General features: G+C 32.1%; 1 protein-coding gene across 1 annotated transcript in view; it reads right to left on the bottom strand.

Moving 5' to 3' along the window:
- Positions 1-22450, bottom strand: part of LOC135714932 (inactive dipeptidyl peptidase 10) — a 190286-nt gene that overhangs the window by 143311 nt on the left and 24525 nt on the right. The gene's annotated exons all lie outside the window — the stretch shown is intronic.

The raw sequence follows: 22450 nt of genomic DNA, 5'->3' as shown, positions 1-22450 counted from the left end.
TGAACAACTTTGCCGAAGACAGTAACTTTCTATCTGGTCAGGATCTCGAGATATTCCATGTTGTAACCAATTAAGTCAATCCCACGTAGTATGGACACCGTTTACGCGGTTTTCATTTACATTTTCTCTATTATCCGCATTTTGGGGGTTAATTGTAATCAAAGTTTAGCTTTTTTAGTTCAAAACAAGTTTTTTGAGGAATACAAGTTGGTTTCAGATCGATTGGCAGCAACAAAATGGCAATGGAAAACTCATATGTGTTGTACAAAGTACAACAGCGCGAGTAACGGGGGGTTAACTTTTATGCATACCGTAAAACGGGGTGTAATTAATCAGCGGGGCAAAATTGATCGCTGAAATTTCTCGTGATATTTTTTCATGTGTAACATGTTTTTCGTTACTAAGCGTACGAATGTATCTTTGTATACATTGTAAAAATATTATGCATAAGTACAATATTGGGTATACTCAGCGATCAAATTCACCCCGCTGATCAATTTCACCCCGTTTTACGGCACCTTCTTGAAAATTTTCCCACCCAGACGGACCTAACAAATGCGAGATAGGAAGAAGTGACCGTCGTAATTAATTTTAGGCTCATAGGTTGAAAGAACTTCAGCATGTCCAAAATATATTCGTTCCCATTCAGTGTGTCCAAAATATATTATGGACACTGTCCAAAATCAAGTGGAAGGGTCCAAAATATGTGAATATCATGATGTGAAAAGAATTATTTTTCGAGTATATATCAATAAATAAAACATCTAGTAACATTTTACATGCAAGATGAGTAGCTTTCGAACACAACCGCATGTAAATTGCATAATAATAATAAACAAATAATATTATTTTGACATAAACGTGATCTCACTTCCTCTAGGGGTCCAAAATCAGTTGGTTACCCTATATTCTCACAATGATGCGCTATAATGCGCTGTATTCCCACAATGATCGTGACGTTTTTCCTATACCTAATGCATTGCTTATCACAAAATCTTAGACTAGTAAACTTAGACTTAGACAAAATCCTAGAGCGTGACATAGTATATGCATCAACCCTAGATGCGACAATAGGGAAGTGCACAATATTCCAATATTTTTCGTAACCCCAGTCTTTCCGAAATTTCCAGAGGTTAAGAATCTAAACCGCTAGATGTAATTGTAGCAAATTCAGTTCGTTATTTTTCATAATGATTATGTGAAAATGCGCGGATTACTTGAGGATGTAGATTGGTTGTGTCATGTATACAATAATATGCAGACCGACACAAATCTGATGATTACGAATCATTAGTGGACCCTACACGTTTGCTTTTATTAACAATAATCGTATTGTCAAAACATTCTATATTGACGTTAATACATCGGTATTGACAATAATTATGTATTCACATGATACAAACAAAACAAAAAAGCAATGAAGAGAATCAATCATTGCAGCAGGTTTGCTGCAATGATTGATTCTCGTCATTGATTTTTTGTTTTGTTAATAGCTCATCTGGTTTGAAATTTTTCAGTGCATTTGCTAGTTCCCACACGAATTGCCGGCGAAAAAGTGACGTCATTTGACATTGAGCGACTTGAAGACTGATCGTTCGCCCTTTGTTCGGAATGCGGACGAAGGGCGACTCGCCCCGCTAGAGTAATTTCATCTGCCGGGCGACCAAATGGCGCTCCGGGATGCGGACGAAGGGCGACTCGCCCCGCTAGAGTAATTTCATGCGCCGGGCTACCAAATGGCGCTCCGGGATCCGGACGAAAGGCGACTCGCCCCGCTAGAGTAATTTCATCCGCCGGGCGACCAAATGGCGGATGGAACTTAGCAATTTTTTTGTGATTTTTTTCGCGGCGACTGATTACGTGGTCAGTCGTTTTTTCATATCGTGCGTGTATAGACGCGTTTATCCGCGTCGTGAAATTAGCCTCCGATGGCAAAGTTGATGGTAAGTACTGAACAGTTTGATATTAAGTGTAATTATTATTAAAAATTGATTTGCTGGAGGAATCCGGCTGAGTTAAACATTCTTACTGATGCAACGCATCAATAAGGATGTTTAATTCATCCGGATTCGTCCGGCGGATCAATTTTGATGTAATTTATTGTTTTCCAAAATTGATCCGCTGGAGGAATCCGGCTGAGTTGAGCTGAGCTGCGTTGCATCAGTTAGGATGCATAACTCAGCCGGATTCCTCCAGCGGATCAATTTTGGAAATTAATTACAAATTGAAATTAATTACAAATCGACAGATGAAAAATTTTGATGATTTTTTAAAATACTTTTTTTCAGCCGACTGCTTCCACTAATTACGCCGGCTGCTTCCACTGACCCGCTGGAGGAATCCTTACCGATGCAACGCATGCCGATGCCGGATCCCGATGTTTATGTTTAGTTTAAGGTAAAGTTAAGTTAAATTTTTATTAAAATTAAGTAAAAGTTAAAGGTATTCCAATGTTCAGTTAAATTAAGTAAGTAACAACTAAATTTAAGTTAAAATTATGTTGAAGTTAAGTTAAAGTTCGGCTAATTAAGTTAGAGTTATGTTAATTTTATGCTACAATTATGTAAAAGTAAAGTTAAAGTTAAGTTCATGTTATGTTAAAGTTAAAGTTATGTTAATGGTAAGATAAACATTTGTTAAAACAAAAGTTAAAATTTAGTTAATGTTACGTTAAAATTAAGCTAGAGTTAAGTTAAGGTTATGTTTAAGTTAAGTTAAAGGTAAGTTACAGTTATGTTTATGTTAAGATAAAGTTAAGTTAATTTATGTTTAAGATAAAGTTAAGTTAAAGGTAAGTTAAAATTATGTTGAAGTTAAGTTAACGTTAAGTTAAAGTTAAGTAAAATTTAAGTTAACGATAAGTTAATGGTAAGTTAAAATTATGTTAAGGTGAAGTTTATTCAAATTGATGTATAAGTTATGTTAAAGTTAAATTTAAATTAAATTTATGTTAAAGTTCAAGTAACGTTAAAGTTATGGTTATGTTAAGTTAAAATTAATTTAAATTCAAAGTTATGTTAAAGATAAACTTATGCTTAAAATAAATTAAATTTATAGCGAATTTGTTTCAATTTAAGTTGAAGTTTTGCTAAAATTATGTTCAAGTAAAGTTAAGTTAAAGTTATACTATATGTAAGTTAAAGTTAAGTTAAAGTTAAAGTTAAGTTAAAGTTAAGTTAAAGTTAAGTTAAAGTTAAGTTAAAGTTAAGTTAAAGTTAAGTTAAAGTTAAGTTAAAGTTAAGTTAAAGTTAAGTTAAAGTTAAGTTAAAGTTAAGTTAAAGTTAAGTTAAAGTTAAGTTAAAGTTAAGTTAAAGTTAAGTTAAAGTTAAGTTCAAGTTAAGTTCAAGTTAAGTTAAAGTTAAGTTAAAGTTAAGTTCAAGCTAAGTTAAAGTTAAGTTAAAGTTAAGTTAAAGTTAAGTTAAAGTTAAGTTAAAGTTAAGTTAAAGTTAAGTTAAAGTTAAGTTAAAGTTAAGTTAAAGTTAAGTTAAAGTTAAGTTAAAGTTAAGTTAGAGTTAAGTTAAAGTTAAGTTAAAGTTAAGTTAAAGTTAAGTTAAAGTTTAGTTAAAGTTAAGTTAAAGTTAAGTTAAAGTTAAGTTAAATCTAAGTTAAAGTTAAGTTAAAGATAAGTTAAAGTTAAGTTAAAGTTAAGTTAAAGTTAAGTAAAAGTTAAGAAAAAGTTAATTAAAAGTTGAGTTCAAGTTAAAGTTAAGTTAAAGTTAAGTTTAAGTTAAGTTAAAGTTAAGTTCAAGTTAAGTTAAAGTTATGTTAAAGTTAAGTTAAAGTTAAGTTAAAGTTAAGTTAAAGTTAAGTTAAGCTAAAGTTAAGTTAAATTTATGTTAAATATAAATTAAAGTTAAGTTAAAGTTAAGTTAAAGTTAAGTTAAAGTTAAGTTAAAGTTAAGTTAAAGTTAAGTTAAAGTTAAGTTAAAGTTAAGTTAAAGTTAAGTTAAAGTTAAGTTAAAGTTAAGTTAAAGTTAAGTTAAAGTTAAGTTAAAGTTAAGTTAAAGTTAAGTTAAAGTTAAGTTAAAGTTAAGTTAAAGTTAAGTTAAAGTTAAGTTAAAGTTAAGTTAAAGTTAAGTTAAAGTTAAGTTAAAGTTAAGTTAAAGTTAAGTTAAAGTTAAGTTAAAGTTAAGTTAAAGTTAAGTTAAAGTTAAGTTAAAGTTAAGTTAAAGTTAAGTTAAAGTTAAGTTAAAGTTAAGTTAAAGTTAAGTTAAAGTTAAGTTAAAGTTAAGTTAAAGTTAAGTTAAAGTTAAGTTAAAGTTAAGTTAAAGTTAAGTTAAAGTTAAGCTAAAGTTAAGTTAAAGTTAAGTTAAAGTTAAGTTAAAGTTAAGTTAAAGTTAAGTTAAAGTTAAGTTAAAGTTAAGTTAAAGTTAAGTTAAAGTTAAGTTAAAGTTAAGTTAAAGTTAAGTTAAAGTTAAGTTAAAGTTAAGTTAAAGTTAAGTTATAGTTAAGTTAAAGTTAAGTTAAAGTAAAGTTAAAGTTAAGTTAAAGTTAAGTTAAAGTTAAGTTAAAGTTAAGTTAAGTTAAGTTCAATTTAAGTTAAAGTTATGTTAATGTTAAGTTAAAGTTAAGTTAGAGTTAAGTTAAAGTTAAGTTAAAGTTAAGTTAAAGTTGAGTTAAAGTTAAGTTAAAGTTAAGTTCAATTTAAGTTAAAGTTATGGTAATGTTAAGTTAAAGTTAAGTTAAAGTTAAGTTAAAGTTAAGTTAAAGTTTAGTTAAAGTTAAGTTAAAGTTAAGTTAAAGTTAAGTTAAATCTAAGTTAAAGTTAAGTTAAAGATAAGTTAAAGTTAAGTTAAAGTTAAGTTAAAGTTAAGTAAAAGTTAAGAAAAAGTTAATTAAAAGTTGAGTTCAAGTTAAAGTTAAGTTAAAGTTAAGTTTAAGTTAAGTTAAAGTTAAGTTAAAGTTAAGTTCAAGTTAAGTTAAAGTTATGTTAAAGTTAAGTTAAAGTTAAGTTAAAGTTAAGTTAAAGTTAAGTTAAGCTAAAGTTAAGTTAAATTTATGTTAAATATAAATTAAAGTTAAGTTAAAGTTAAGTTAAAGTTAAGTTAAAGTTAAGTTAAAGTTAAGTTAAAGTTAAGTTAAAGTTAAGTTAAAGTTAAGTTAAAGTTAAGTTAAAGTTAAGTTAAAGTTAAGTTAAAGTTAAGTTAAAGTTAAGTTAAAGTTAAGTTAAAGTTAAGTTAAAGTTAAGTTAAAGTTAAGTTAAAGTTAAGTTAAAGTTAAGTTAAAGTTAAGTTAAAGTTAAGTTAAAGTTAAGTTAAAGTTAAGTTAAAGTTAAGTTAAAGTTAAGTTAAAGTTAAGTTAAAGTTAAGTTAAAGTTAAGTTAAAGTTAAGTTAAAGTTAAGTTAAAGTTAAGTTAAAGTTAAGTTAAAGTTAAGTTAAAGTTAAGTTAAAGTTAAGTTAAAGTTAAGTTAAAGTTAAGTTAAAGTTAAGCTAAAGTTAAGTTAAAGTTAAGTTAAAGTTAAGTTAAAGTTAAGTTAAAGTTAAGTTAAAGTTAAGTTAAAGTTAAGTTAAAGTTAAGTTAAAGTTAAGTTAAAGTTAAGTTAAAGTTAAGTTAAAGTTAAGTTAAAGTTAAGTTAAAGTTAAGTTATAGTTAAGTTAAAGTTAAGTTAAAGTAAAGTTAAAGTTAAGTTAAAGTTAAGTTAAAGTTAAGTTAAAGTTAAGTTAAGTTAAGTTCAATTTAAGTTAAAGTTATGTTAATGTTAAGTTAAAGTTAAGTTAGAGTTAAGTTAAAGTTAAGTTAAAGTTAAGTTAAAGTTGAGTTAAAGTTAAGTTAAAGTTAAGTTCAATTTAAGTTAAAGTTATGGTAATGTTAAGTTAAAGTTAAGTTAAAGTTAAGTTAAAGTTAAGTTAAAGTTTAGTTAAAGTTAAGTTAAAGTTAAGTTAAAGTTAAGTTAAATCTAAGTTAAAGTTAAGTTAAAGATAAGTTAAAGTTAAGTTAAAGTTAAGTTAAAGTTAAGTAAAAGTTAAGAAAAAGTTAATTAAAAGTTGAGTTCAAGTTAAAGTTAAGTTAAAGTTAAGTTTAAGTTAAGTTAAAGTTAAGTTAAAGTTAAGTTCAAGTTAAGTTAAAGTTATGTTAAAGTTAAGTTAAAGTTAAGTTAAAGTTAAGTTAAAGTTAAGTTAAGCTAAAGTTAAGTTAAATTTATGTTAAATATAAATTAAAGTTAAGTTAAAGTTAAGTTAAAGTTAAGTTAAAGTTAAGTTAAAGTTAAGTTAAAGTTAAGTTAAAGTTAAGTTAAAGTTAAGTTAAAGTTAAGTTAAAGTTAAGTTAAAGTTAAGTTAAAGTTAAGTTAAAGTTAAGTTAAAGTTAAGTTAAAGTTAAGTTAAAGTTAAGTTAAAGTTAAGTTAAAGTTAAGTTAAAGTTAAGTTAAAGTTAAGTTAAAGTTAAGTTAAAGTTAAGTTAAAGTTAAGTTAAAGTTAAGTTAAAGTTAAGTTAAAGTTAAGTTAAAGTTAAGTTAAAGTTAAGTTAAAGTTAAGTTAAAGTTAAGTTAAAGTTAAGTTAAAGTTAAGTTAAAGTTAAGTTAAAGTTAAGTTAAAGTTAAGTTAAAGTTAAGTTAAAGTTAAGTTAAAGTTAAGTTAAAGTTAAGTTAAAGTTAAGCTAAAGTTAAGTTAAAGTTAAGTTAAAGTTAAGTTAAAGTTAAGTTAAAGTTAAGTTAAAGTTAAGTTAAAGTTAAGTTAAAGTTAAGTTAAAGTTAAGTTAAAGTTAAGTTAAAGTTAAGTTAAAGTTAAGTTAAAGTTAAGTTATAGTTAAGTTAAAGTTAAGTTAAAGTAAAGTTAAAGTTAAGTTAAAGTTAAGTTAAAGTTAAGTTAAAGTTAAGTTAAGTCAAGTTCAATTTAAGTTAAAGTTATGTTAATGTTAAGTTAAAGTTAAGTTAGAGTTAAGTTAAAGTTAAGTTAAAGTTAAGTTAAAGTTGAGTTAAAGTTAAGTTAAAGTTAAGTTCAATTTAAGTTAAAGTTATGGTAATGTTAAGTTAAAGTTAAGTTAAAGTTAAGTTAGAGTTAAGTTAAAGTTAAGTTAAAGTTAAGTTAAAGTTAAGTTAAAGTTTAGTTAAAGTTAAGTTAAAGTAAAGTTAAAGTTAAGTTAAAGCTAAGTTAAAGTTAAGTTAAAGATAAGTTAAAGTTAAGTTAAAGTTAAGTTAAAGTTAAGTAAAAGTTAAGAAAAAGTTAATTAAAAGTTGAGTTCAAGTTAAAGTTAAGTTAAAGTTAAGTTTAAGTTAAGTTAAAGTTAAGTTAAAGTTAAGTTCAAGTTAAGTTAAAGTTATGTTAAAGTTAAGTTAAAGTTAAGTTAAAGTTAAAGTTAAGTTAAAGTTAAGTTAAGCTAAAGTTAAGTTAAATTTATGTTAAATATAAATTAAAGTTAAGTTAAAGTTAAGTTAAAGTTAAGTTAAAGTTAAGTTAAAGTTAAGTTAAAGTTAAGTTAAAGTTAAGTTAAAGTTAAGTTAAAGTTAAGCTAAAGTTAAGTTAAAGTTAAGTTAAAGTTAAGTTAAAGTTAAGTTAAAGTTAAGTTAAAGTTATGTTAAAGTTAAGTTAAAGTTAAGTTAAAGTTAAGTTAAAGTTAAGTTAAAGTTAAGTTAAAGTTAAGTTAAAGTTAAGTTAAAGTTAAGTTATAGTTAAGTTATAGTTAAGTTAAAGTTAAGTTTAAGTTAAGTTAAAGTTAAGTTAAAGTTAAGTTCAAGTTAAGTTAAAGTTAAGTTAAAGTTAAGTTAAAGTTAAGTTAAAGTTAAGTTAAAGTTAAGTTAAAGTTAAGTTAAAGTTAAGTTAAAGTTAAGTTAAAGTTAAGTTAAAGTTAAGTTAAAGTTAAGTTAAAGTTAAGTTAAAGTTAAGTTAAAGTTAAGTTAAAGTTAAGTTAAAGTTAAGTTAAAGTTAAGTTAAAGTTAAGTTAATGTTTAGTTAAAGTTAAGTTAAAGTTAAGTTAAAGTTTAGTTAAAGTTAAGTTAAAGTTAAGTTAAAGTTAAGTTCAAGTTAAAGGTAGGTTAAAGTTAAGTTAAAGTTATATTAAAATTAAGTTAAGGTTATGTTAAAGTTAAGTTAAAGTGAAGTTAAAGATAAGTTAAGTTAAAGTTATGTTAAAGTTTAAGTTAATGCTTAAGTTAAGGTAAAGTTCAGTTAATTTTAGGATAAAGTTATGTTAAATTTAAGTTAAAATTACGTTAAGTTAAAGTTAAGTTAAAGTTAAGTTAAAGATATGTTAAGTTAATGCTCGGTTTAAGTTAAAGGTATGTTAATGTTAAAGTTATGTTTAATTTAAGTTAATGTTAGGTTAAAGTTATGTTAAAATTTAAGTTATGTTAAATTTTAGTCAAAGTAAAGTTCAGGTAATGTTAAAGTTTATTTAAAGATAAGTTAAAGTTTAGTTAAAGTTAAGTTAAGTATAGGTTAAGTTAAAGATAAGTTTAAGTTAAGTTTAAGTTAAGTTTAAGTTAAGTTTTAGTTAATTTTAAGTTAAGTTTAAGTTTAAGTTAAGTTTAAGTTAAGTTAAGTTTAAGTTAGAGTTAAGTTTAAGTTAAATTATCCCGTAATTAAACAATCGTTTAATAAATGTATAATAGTGTCTAATGAAACATTATTTCACATGATAATCAAGCGTCTATATACACCTTTATATCATCGCTGTTTAAGGAAGTTATGATGTCTAATAAACGCTTAATAATCAAAAATTTGATCCAATAAGCTCTGCTACAATTTTTGTAAGTTGAAGAAAAGCTTCTCGACACACCTTATTCAACACCAAATACTTCGATGTTGTAGTTGAATAAATTCTCCAGATTTGTGTGAACAGAAGTTAATATTTAAAATAGTACAAGTATTATTAAGCATGAAGTGATATAAAATCGTCAAGAAGTCGTTTCTTCAATAGGCAATTGTTTGTTGGGAAGTAAATGTTAGGTTAAAGTTATGTTAAAATTGATTTTTGGCCTCTATTCGTGACCCAAATTCCAAAAATACCCATATTTATGGACTTTTGAAATTATTTTTCACTTTTTGTGAAACTGGAAGCCGCCACATTTGATTTCAAATTGGCATCGGATATCGATTTTCTCTAGACGACAACCTCCAAAAACCTTCCAAAAAATCCCATATTGATTGATATTGGACAGTAATTCCCACTTTTTCTGAAACCTGAAGCCACCTCTTCTTGGATCTCGGAATTCAAAATGGCGTCGGATGCCTGTTTCCAATCTCTAGACGTCACTCGATCCCAAAAATACCCATTTTCTAGATAATTGACAGTATTCCCAATTTTTCTTAAACCAGAAGCCGCCATCTTTAATTTCAAAATCTTATCGGATATTGATTAGCGGCCTTAAGATTCTAAAAATACCCATATTAATGGATATTTGACACTTTTTCTGCAACATTGGATTTCAAAATAGCGTCGGATATCGATTTCCTATATCTACACGTCACCCCGATTCCAAAAATACCCATATCGATGTCAATGGTATCAACGGTATCAACGGTATATGACAATATATCCCATATTTGATTTAAAAATGGCGTCGGATATCGATTTCCAGTTGATTGTAGATTGTAGATTGTAGTAGAGTTGGAAACTTGATCATGTAAACACTACGCATCATTGTCTGGTAGTTCGTTAAAAAATGCTACACCAATCCTCAAGCTCGCTGTAACGTCACCTAGTGCCTCGTCATCCACGAATTGGCGCCTATGTCAGTAGTCTAATAACTCTTAGCGCGCTGATGGCATGGTTCCAATGCCGCATAGAGAGTTGCTACAATGATATTAGGTTAGCTAAGGTCAGTTAACTGACTGGTGGGGAACGGGAGCTTTAGCAATGACTATTATGTATGCATTTCTATAACGTTATCTAACAACAATGGTGTGTACTGTTTACAAAATCATGTTTTTAATTCTTATGTGTTGTATGGTTGAAAGCATTTAAAAAAGTTATATTATAATGTTTTGCACATTTGAAAACATCCGAAAACAATAAGTTCTTAGTACAATTGAAAACACCCGAAAATCATTTTGTTTTAATGTCTTGTACATTTGACAACATCAGGAAGCATCTACATTTGAAAACACACGAAGAACGTTAAATTTTAACGTTTTGTACGTCTAAAATCATCAAAAAAATCGATTAAAATTCTCGACGACAGAACATTTGAATAGTAAAATTTTATTTCACGTTACCTTGTATAAATACATCTAAATCGCAATGTTTTCTAATGTTTGATGCCAGGAATATATTTTATTTCGATGCTGATGTAGACATCAAACGTTAGGCAAACGTAAATTTTTATTCGGGTTCCCCCGGGACACCCGGAATATGTCCGGGTGTGGCCAAAGTGGTTCTTGTAGTGGTTTGAGTTCCATTGAACCAGAAATTGAATTCTGATGTATTTTGATGTGTCGCATGATGGGTTTGACCATAATCAGATGTTGGCCTCTTCCCCCGGGACACCCGGAATATGTCCGGATGTGGCCAAAGTGGTTCTTGGAACTAGATTTGAGTTCCATTGAACCAGTCGTTGACTTCTCATGTAATTTGATGTGTCGCATGATGGGTTTGACCATAATCAGATGTTGGCCTCTTCCCCCGGGACACCCGGAATATGTCCGGATGTGGCCAAAGTGGTTCTTGGAACTAGATTTGAGTTCCATTGAACCATTCGTTGAATTCTCATGTAATTTGATGTGTCGCATGATGGGTTTGGCCCTAATCAGATGTTGGCCTCTTCCCCCGGGACACCCGGAATATGTCCAGATGTGGCCAAAGTGGTTCTAGGAACTAGATTTGAGTTCCATTGAACCAGAAATTGAATTCTCATGTATTTTGATGTGTCGCATGATGGGTTTGACCCTAATCAGATGTTGGCCTCTTCCCCTAGGACACCCGGAATATGTCCGGATGTGGTCAAAGTGGTTCTTGGAACTAGATTTGAGTTCCATTGAACCAGAAATTGAATTCTCATGTTCCATTGAACTAGTCTTTGAATTCCCGTGTATTTTGATGTGTTACATGATGGGTTAGACTTAGTTTGTAAGATATTATTGTTAGGTTAAGATCTAATTAATAAAAAAAAAACATATATTGAATACTCAGTGTTCACAGACTCGCATCGGTCACGAACAAGCGTTGTTGATTTTGAATTAGTTTATGATTTTAAAAATGCAATTGTTCCTGAATTTCACAGCAGACTGAATAACATAAATTGGCAAAACCTTTTAAAAGATGAAAACGACATAGACAAGGCTGTTGACATATTTTATACTAACTTATTCAATATAATTGAAGTATTCGTTCCTAAAAGACTAAAGAGAATAATGAACAGCACCAAATATCTTGTGTTGCTACACAAGAAATCAGAAATATTAATAGCAGGATGCAAAAAGCACACAAGTCGTATAAAAAGTTTAAAACTTCACAAAATTTAGAAAAATACGTTGAAATTTGCGGAGCACTTGAGGCAGAAATATCGTCAGCATATGAGAATTACAATTCAAGAGTAGAGAACAATATAAAATCTGAACCCAAAACGTTCTTTAACTTCACGAACGAAAAAAGTAGAAGGGTCTGTGCCTAAGGGCACGTACGGAAGCTTGACGTAGGACCGCTAGTAGACGGAATAAATGTGAAGAGCATTAAGTTCTTTTAATTGATCAATTATCTATTATCTCAACTATTTTCGTTTTTGAATTGTAGGCGCACCAAATTTGTAGTAATCTTTTTCAAAGAGAAAGTTGATTAAGAGAATCAATCAAAATCACTTGCACCCCTGCTTCCAAGTTTGGTTGCAAGATTACAACTCTGGAGAGCATTTGGTGTGGTCATTGGGGGCTTGTGGTTCTGAATATGGACAAACAAGTACAGATAAATTTTATTCCAACTCTTTACTGATGTAAGCTTGATGGGTTCGAAAGCTTACAGGGCCGATTTATTGAAGAGGACATCCATGGCCACTTACGCTTGGAGTGTTTAGTGTAGGCGACAACATCACGGACCTTATTTTCCAGGAACACCTTCAGCACACCTCGTAGATCAGACCGGCGATACGTTTGACACCACCACGGCGAGCCAGACGACCGATGGCGGTTATCTCGAAGAACTTTGCGATGACACTTGGTGCCTCATGTACCAGACCTTTTCCTTCTTTGCCACGACCAGTCAATTGTTGCTTGTTAGGTGTGAAGGAGTGGACTAGCCACCACCTTCCTACTGCTGCTATTGCTGTTCACCACGCCGTCCGAAGCGGAAATGAGCTAATTCCATACAGCAGCGCTCTTTTATATCTTTTCCGGTTGAAGCAGAATGATGTGCAACCAAGTGGTATAAAAGCTACAAAGACTCCTCCCATTATGAGTAGTTTGCTATCAAGTAACGACACTGGCTCTTTTCCTTTTTGCGTACACGGCGAATGAGAACGACCCAAATTTGAGTTTTGTTCACTCTAAATCGCCAAAAGTGCAGGAACTCAGCGATGAGTAAATTTGTCTCATGGTTTCCAGTAGAAAACCTAAAAAATCTGCCAGAAAATGAGGAAATTGACGAAAATTTTATTCAATCTCGGAGTAGTATCAATAGACTGAGTGAATCAAATCTTTACTTTTCTCAAATTCGGGAATTTTTCCCTGGAAAATCCTGGAAAAACCTGGGAAAACATGAGGCTAATTTACTCATCGCTGAGTTCCTCCACTTTATTTCTTATTTCTGAGATAACTAAACTCAAATTTGGGTCGTTCTCATTCGCCGTGATATCACCTTGAAAGATATCGGCGCCGGTGGTTAGCGTGATTACCTCTCACCTCAGTCGGTGCCACCGGCATGTTCTAAGGCATAACATCTCTGGGAGCTGCCTCCCTTGCGTCGGTAGCATTGGAGCTCAGTACACTTATAAAAATCTACACGTGCCGTTCATGTGTTTCACATTTGAATTGGCGCAATGTGGCAAACACATTAATTTCAAATGTATAACTTATGAAATCAGTCATACCTTACCCATGCTTCATTCACTTACAGCACACATGAATTTCATTTGATTTAAATGTCAACGTCATGTGCTTGATTTCTAATCATGAAATGTTTTGCATATAAATATGTTGTACCAGACATGCTAAATTTAAGCGTGATGCACATGAATTTCATGAAAGACCTTGTAGCAATCTAATAGTATAACCACAGACAAACAGACATAACACATTGAATATTTCTCACTGTAAAACATCGTCGCTAAAACATTACCGCCATCTGTTGAGTACACTGTGGTGGGTAGTACGCTGAACAGATGGCAGTAGTGCATAAACGTCAAAAGCAAGGTAACTGAATATGCGCGCCACAGGTGGCGGTACTACCAACTACGATACTTTTAAATTGACCGTTAAATGCTTGTTCGATGAACAACTTGCGAGTGTTATGTCTGTTTGTCTGTGGTATAACTATTGGTTTTAGATTTGATTTGTTGCTATGAAAAAGATAACGGAATTCAATTTAAGCAAATCGTAGTCATGCATACTGCATTCTAATAGTACCGTACAAACAGAAAAATGTTATCCGATACCTTTGAAACTTAATACATTACTACGGTCCTCTTAAAAGATAATTATTGAACGGGTTTCAGTATGTAAAAATGATAAATACGATATATTTCATTTTAGATATATTGATTTATATTTTCATATTGTGTGTACAGTAGATTAATCGTAGTAGATAGCTTAACCTATCAAATGAAATATCGCTGTCTTCGTGAATAAAGTTGTATTTTTTTTCTGTATACGTAGTAGTAGAATCGGATGTCCAAAAGAATTCATTTTCGTTCTAGAATTAAAATCAGATAAATTTAGGTGCTCTGAGAGTGACATACGAGCGTCAATTTTGACATAAATTTGAGCCATAGCAGACTTGAAATATAGCTCAATCAAACTTACTTTTCGTCGAGCAACAAACTTTTCAGTCTCGGAGCACTAAACATTACATGACATGTTTGTTTACGTCTCTACGTTTATGTCAAAGACGGATTCCGTCACGTGTAAAATTAGTTATTTCAAAGTGTGTATAGTGATCCCTTTATTTAAACATATAATTTCCTACAAAGAATACTCACATACTCACGGTTAATAATTTCGAGGATTTTGTTAGGAAAACCTAACTCCACTAACAAGTCTTCTCTGCTAGCTGTTGCCTTCCATGTTTGTTTTGACACTTTAGGTACTCTTCTCATCCTTATAGTGAGATCCATTGCAATTCATGTGTCATACACGTTAAATACACTAGTACGAAACAGTAGCGCATAATTATATGGGGATCTCTTTGATTTCGATAAGTTAACACATGAAATCAATGTGTGGTAGTATTGATTTCATAAGCAACAAAAACATATTATTTGTGTGTGTAAATCTCATGACATCCGTGTGAAAAGCACATGATTCTATGGTGACAAGTAATGAACGGTCTTCATATTCCAAAACACATGAATGGAACGTGTCATTTTTTTTGAGTGTACGGAAAACAAATCTCGCGTCACTTTTCAATAGGTCCTATCTACATTGATCGATTCTCTTCATCGACACTCTCTTTCGTAAATAACTCGGCTTCACAAATATTTCCTGCCGTCTTCGTCGAATTAGATGCTAGATTTTTGCTTCTTCCATCCAAAATATCCGACCGTAGCGATTCAAAATTGATCAAGGTTGATCAAAATAATTTGTACCCCTGCTTCCAGTTTGTATACATGAGCATTTTGTGTGGTCGTTGGTTCTGAATATGGGCAAACAGGCAGATGAATTCTATTCCTACTCTTTACTGTAATAAGCTTGGTGGCCCTGGAAAGAGCCGTTTTGTTGCCAAAGTTGGTGATGATTTAACCTCCGAAACCAAACAGAGTGCGTCTCTGTCACTTCAAAACGTAGATGACATCCATGGCCGCTTACGCTTGGCGTGTTTAGTGTAGGTGACAGCATCACGGACCTCATTTTTCAGGAACACCTTCAGCACACCTCGTAAATCAGACCGGAGATATGTCAGACACCGGCACGGCGAGCCAGACGACGGATGGTGGTTATCTCGAAGAATTTGCGTTTGTTCTGAATATGGCGATGAGTGTGCAAAATATTACGCAATTCCATCCTCCCTATTCGCACGCGCCCGAGGATCGAAGGCGAATACCACTTCGATTTGTTTCGTCTACTTACTACTCTCTGACGACTGTGCTGGGGAAGCAGCATATGCATGTAGGTAATTGGTGGATTTGTTAGTTAATTCGACGCTTTTGGACAATGCTGGACATTTACAAGTTTTTCAATAGTTTCTTGTTGAAAATCAACATACGAAATCATTGTTATCGATGCGTAGCCATATTTCTGATCGATTGGTGATAACATTATTGAAATTGGACCAGGGGCAGCTCAATTATTAACGTTCAAAATCTTTCTTAATTTGTTACATGTTCCATTTTCGGTTTTCACAAAGTGTACCCCCATATAGAAATCAAAGACGTAGTCCTACGTCAAAATGAAGTCATTTATATTCCCATCACGCATGCAGTTTAAAGAGTGTGTTTTTTTTTTAATCGCTTAAATGTGCTCAAATATGCTGACGATATAAAATTGTTCATGGAAATCTTTAACAATTCTGATTTACTACATTTTAAAAATGAAATTGATGTTTTCTACAATTGGTGGATAAAAAGTCTGCTGGATATAAATGTTAAAAAATGCAATATTATATCTTATTCCAGAAAACCCACTACTCTAGATTTTACATGTACTCTAGGAAACAATATTTTACAGTTTTCCTGCAATTATTTGCAGATATCTGTGAAAATTTACAGATATTTGTGAAAAATTACAGGAAATCTGCGAAACTGTTTACCAAACGTTCAGCTGTTGAGATTTCGGTAAAATTTTACAGATTTCTGTAAAAAAAATTCTTAGTGTGTATGTAGGCAAAATAGACGACTTTTGCACACATGCAAACATACTTTACAACCTCTTCTTGAAACTACATATCATCATAGAATCTAATGATTTCAGACATCTGAAAATATTTTTTGGCAATGACTTAGGAAAATATAAACGGCGAGGGAAACGGAGAGAATTTATTCATTTGCTTATCAAAATACACACAATACTCAATTTTCCCCATACCTGACACTTATGCTATAGAGGTAACTCTAAGACCAGAAGGTCCCGAAGAAACGAGCTCAACTCTGGTACTATCTTCGGTCCCAAGCTAATCGATCCACCCCTCGAAACATAGGAAAATCCACTAACCCCTCATTTTATCTGTCAAATTTTCATAGCGAATCAAAACAAACATAGTGTAGTACTAGCATTTTGACTAGAATTGGGTACATTAATCAATTTGGTTGGGACCAATAGGCTAGGCAAGTAGTGAGCCAATTTAAAATCCTTAGTTTCGTATTGATTGTTGCTTACGCCTTGTTCAGACTACAGAGTTATAACATGTTATAGTGGTATCTTGATGGTCATTTCTACACCCAACCGAGGGATGTGAGATTCGCTTACAATTTTGTGGAATTCATCATCAGACGATGTTAGTGGAGACCGCATGAACCGAGGATGTGATATACCTAGCTGCGGCCCAATGCAAGAAAATTTGAGACCCAAAAGTGTGGAGTATATTAGTGAGTGAAATTAATTATGTCGAAAAAATAGGAAAAAGGTCGGCAACTGGACGCGAACCACGAATGTTTTCGATTATCAGACCAATGCTTTCTCCACTGCTCTCTCCATGCTTCTGAATATGCATAGCCTAAAAGCAAAGACGGAGCGCTCATTTCCTTTAATACTCGACTTCATATGCTTTTTCTGCTGGAGAGATTTGAGGCAAGTGTGTGCGTCGTTCTACAATGTTAAAAAGCTCACTGGTATTGGCGTCTTGCAGTGAAACTTTTCCAAGCTTTCGCCACCTACAAACAGACGCTTTTTGGGGCAAATTGGTCCATAAAGAAAAACTAATAATTTCCCGTGGAAACTTTTGCTTGAATCGTGTAAGAAAACGTGTTTGAAAACTATTCGTTATTATTTCGGTATGGATCGGAGATGTTTTCATGGCAAATTATACATAACAAGTTTGCACCCACAGGGAGAGGTTACCTCCTGCACAGCTGCATTTTTCAGAAAATGGTTAATATGTGCGATTTTCACTAAGATGAAAGTGGAAATTAAGTGAATTTACTTACAAAAGGTTGTATCATGCTGGTGGTAATAGAGAATTGGTTGTATGGGACGCCAAAATTTAATAAATGCTCATTTTTGCCTTTTTTAAGCAAACATATTGATACTAACAATTTTTGACGAAAAACGCACCGGAGCTTGATTTACTCAACACGCACCATGCTATAAAATGATGCTAGATGGTCTTCAAAGTGATAACAAGATGACAAATCATCTTTATTTTGAGTAATTGAGCAATTTACTTCTGTTTACCATCATATTTACGATGCAGCATTGATGGAGCCGTGAAATGAAATGAATATATCTTATAAAAGTTCACCTGGAAAAGTCAAAGCTGCACATCAGTCTGATCGTAAAAACGTTTTCTTCTTCAATTCGAATGTTATATTGGAAGGATTTCACGCAGGCTTGATGAAAATTATGATTTAATGCTAACTTTCACGAATTTTATATGCAGTCTGTCAACATTATCATCATCATGCAGTGGCGACATCTGCGTTGAGCATTTTCGGCAATCTTCCAATAGTCGAAAGCGTAGATAGAACACGAAATAAAAAAGACAAAAAACCATTACATCGAATGCAAGGTCAACTTCTAACATTCGCTGCGATGTTTTTGAACAGATGATGAAAGGAAATGGAACTAACATTCATTGTTATAAATTTTTGGTTTGCGTGTATGTTGCAATTATTTGACAACCGTTTTTTTACTCTTTATTTGTTTCAAATTCAAAATAAATTACATTTCATTTTTAACCTAGGTGCTCCAGTTACTACAGTAACTTTCCAGCCTAAATTGTTATGATATATATCTAAATCTTTTATATTGTTCCTGTCTTGGCAATTCATTATTTTATACAGGTTTTTTTTTTAAACCTGCATGTCAGTATAACAATTTACATCTTAAAACTAAAAACTATCACTAAATCTTGTCTAAGTATAAAGGGAATTAATCATTGAAACGGAGGATTGCGAAGATTTTTGCCTAAAATTAATAATTATTTTATTGGACATTTGTTCTAAAGTCTCAACATTCAAAATTCTATGTATCTCGGTAGTACTGTACCAGGGAGGCAACTTCCAAATCATCTTCAGAACTTTGTTCTGAATCCTTTGAAGTGCTTTTTTCCTGGTAGTGCAACTACTAGACATAGCGTAAAGCATGGTCGGTCTAAAAACTTGTTTAAATAAAAAAAATTAAATTTTAAATATTAGAATTTTATTCGTCAAGGCAAACTTTTGCATTTCCTGTTTATAAGAGGATTCAAACATTTCATATATTTGTAATATTTGGCTTGAATCCCCTCAATGTGATCTTTAAAAGTTAATTTTTGGTCAAGTACTAATCCAAGATATTTCACTTGGTTTGACCAGGAAATTGGAATTCTGTTCATAGTGACTATGTGACTACTACTATGTTTCAATAAAGAAAGCTCTAGGCTTATGTGAAAATATTATTAGTTGAGTTTTGGATGCGTTAGGAGCAATCTTCCAATTTTGTTAATAAGAAGAGAAAATATCTAAACTTTTCTGCTGCAAATAACACGAAGACTTCTTCCTTTAGCGGAAATGGCTGTGTCATCAGCGAACAAAGATTTGTGGTAACCTTAAGGCAAATCAGGGAGGTCCGAAGTGAAAATGTTATACAATATAGGCCCAAGAATGCTACCTTGAGGAACTCCTGCTCTAACAGGTAGTCGATCAGATTTGGAATTTTGATAATTTACCTGCAGAGATCTGTCAGTTAAATAATTTTGAGATAATTTCATAATATAGAGTGGAAAATTAAACTTTTTCAATTTAGCAATCAAACCTTCATGCCAAACACTGTCGAATACTTTTTTCTATGTCTACACAGAGAAAAAAATACACTAAATTTAAATTCTTTTTACTTACTTTTGAGTAATTTTGGTTTTTGCATCCCACTCTCACTTTTTGTTGTTGTTAAAAACGGAACGAGTGACTCGAATTTCTCATGACTAGCGTTCAATAAGCCACTAGTGAGTATATGAGATATTCTCAAATTTAAGTAAATTGAACTTAATTTTGGGTGGAAAATATTCACGAGTAAGTAATTATTTTTGCCGTAGTCAAATGTAAACTACTATAAGCGGTTTACTGAAAATTAGCTTATTGAAAGGAACATGGGAGATGAGTGAAAAGAACTTAATTTTGGGTAATTTTTCGGTTCCGTGCAGAAGAGCAACTCCAGTTGAGCAGATTTGTTTGAACGAATTAAATTGGTAAATCTTAAGAGTTTATGAGTAGTGAATGCCCATGGCGAAATCCAAACTGCTCATCTGCAAAAATTGAGTTCGTATTGATGTGAACCATCATTCTATTTAAAAATTATTTTTCAAAAAGTTTACTTATTGAAGAAAGCAAACTTATTGGACGGTAGCTAGAAGCTTCAGCTGGATTTTTATCCGGCTTCAAAATTGGAACAAATTTTCATTTTTCCATTTACCAGGAAAGTATACCAAATGGAAACATTTGTTAAATAATTTTACCAAGAAAGACAATGTACTCTATAGGAGTTTTTGATGAGGATATAGAAAATTCCATCATCACCTGAAGCTTTCATATTATGAAACTTTTTAGTTATAGATCTTACTTCGCCCAAATCAGTCCCCCAGGAATCATCAAAAATATTTTCCCGAGAGAAAATATTCAGATGGTCCCGAGCAATCTGATTCTCAATAGGAATAGTAAGACCCAAACTGAAATTATGGGAACTCTCGAATTGCTTAGCAAGTTTCTGAGCTTTTTCCGAATTTGTGATCAAAATTTTACCACCTTGGCATAGGCTTTTGAGGTTTTTTTTTCAAAAAATTTGTGAGTTTCCAAAGGGTTTGGAACTCGGGTCTAATTTCGAAACATTATTTTCAGGGCAGAGAATCACTTGTTTATTTGTTTTTGCGAATCCCGCCGGATAACTTTCATGGAAGGATCGCGTGTTCTTTGATACTGTCTCCTACGGACTTTTTAAGGCGGATCAAGAGCGTCTATTATAATTGAATCGAATTTAACCTCGCATTGTGGTACTGAGGCAGCTCATGCTTCAACTATAGAAGTAGTCAGATATTCAAGAGCATAATTAACATCATCTTTGGTTTGCAAAGGAATGTTTGGATCGCAGCTATATTCTATAAATGATCGATATTGCTCCCAAAGCTCTATGGTAATTGAAAGTAGAGCTGTTGGGATTAGATATTATTTCTTGGCGGATCAGAACCAAAGTCAACATGAGTAACCAATTGGCTACAAAGTTTACATGAATCAGTTAAGACCAAATCAATAGTTGAGGGATTTCTTGCGGAATGATTCTTGCATTTTGGGCTGTTTGGATATTGAATAGTGTAATAATCTGCAGAACAATCATCAAACAGAATATTACCATTGAAATTGCTTTGAGCATTATTCCATGAGCGGTGTTTTGCATTAAAATCACCAATAATTAAGCATTTAGACTTATGACGGGTATGTTTCTGAAGGTCACCCTTGAGAAAATTCTTTTGTTTGGCCTATACATTGGAATGGAAAATATGCAGCTATAAACGTAAGTTGTCCTTTTTTGTTTCTACAGAAACTCCCAAAGTTTCAAATGAAGAAAAAATTGTATGTTTGATTCGTCTATGAACAATGATGGCAACGCCACCACAGGGTCCATCAAGACGATCATTTCTATAAATGAAATAATTTGCGTCCTTCTTAACCTTATGGTCAGGTTTAAGGAACGTTTCAGTTATAACGGCAATATGCACGTTATGAACTCTTTAAAAAATGGAACAACTCGTCTCCATTATCTTTAAGAGATCGAGCATTCCAATTTACAATATTTAATGATTTAAAATCCATTACTGAATTTCAAAGTCATGACAATATTGTTCGCAAATTTTACTCCAGTTTGAATAGCCTCAAACATGGAGTATGTTTTTAGCATATCAGTAATCATGTCAAATAATGATATCTGTAAAAAATCCATTTTAGGAGCAGTAATGCTTCCTAAGACAAAATTTTTAAAATTTCCGTTAGAATTACGTTGGCTAGTATTTTGATTTCTACCATAGCATAGGTAGCTCCATTTACTCGCTGAACATTGTTAGCAGCGAGGGGAGCAGGTATATATGAAGAATTTGGAGCAGGGGTGATATTGGTACCTACGGGTCCGAATGTAGAATTTGTTCCTCGCTGACCGTTGTTAACAGCAGAGGAATTTTTACCTGTTTGGAAACGTGGAGCGTTTCATACCTGTCGCTTAGAACGAGATTGTAGGAATGCTTTGCGAGTCTTACATTCCCAAAAATTGGATTTGTGGTTTTCACCACAATTTGACATTTAAATTTCTTAAGATCTTCCTTCACAGGACAGTCGTCCTTTGTGTGAGAGGAATCACCACAATTCATGCATTTAGCTGGCATGTAGCAATTTTTTGTTCCGTGACCCCATCCCTGGCACTTACGGCACTGGGTGAGGTTTTGGAAATTTCCTCCAGTCTTCCTGAAGTGTTCCCACTTCACTCGGACATGGAGCATAAGGCTAGCTTTTTCTAAGGACTTAAGGTTGTTTAGTTCACTAGACTTGAAGTGAACTAAATAAAAATCACTAGAAATCCCGTTGCGCGAATCACCAGGATGGGTTTTCATTTTCATTTTGATTACTTGGAATGGCACAACTCCAAGTAATTTTGCCAGTTCATCTTTGATCTGATCTAGGGATTCACCACTGGGCAGTCCTTTCATGACAACCTTGAACACACGTTCAGTTTTGGTGTCGTAAGTAAAAAAAACTATGCTGCTACTCAGTAAGATATTTGAGAAGACATTTGAATTCGTCCAAGGTTTCAGCCAATACACGACATTCACCCCGACGGCCAATTTGCAGTGAAAACCTAACTTTCACCAAGTTCAAAAGTTCCGTGCGAAGAGCATGGAAATCGGAAGTGGTTATCACAATAGGAGAAATCTTTTCCTTCCGGGAAAGTTGACTAGAATTTGTCCTGGATGATGGATCATTCTCATGATCCGTGAGTAAATCAAATTTTTTTTTTTTTTTTTTTTTCCTTTGATTTGTTTTCCGTCGATCTTGTTTTCCGTGCTGAGCACCAATGCTACCGACGCCAGGGAGGCAGCTCCTACACCTGGACCCTACCTATCGACTCATCAACTCATGAACCGGAGACCAACGGCTTTACTTCCCTTCCGAAGGAAGGCGTGATCAGAGATGTTATGCCTCAGAACATCCCGGCGGCGCCGACTGGAATTGAACCCAGACCTGCTGGGGTGAGAGGTAATCAC

The sequence above is a fragment of the Ochlerotatus camptorhynchus genome, unplaced genomic scaffold, assembly GCF_037179485.1.
Source record: "Ochlerotatus camptorhynchus isolate MF236.1 unplaced genomic scaffold, CSIRO-AGI_Acam_v1.1 ptg000766l, whole genome shotgun sequence".
Classification (NCBI taxonomy): Eukaryota; Metazoa; Arthropoda; class Insecta; order Diptera; family Culicidae; genus Ochlerotatus; species Ochlerotatus camptorhynchus.
Note: the sequence above shows the minus strand (reverse complement) of the source record. Positions and strands in the feature narration are given on the sequence as shown.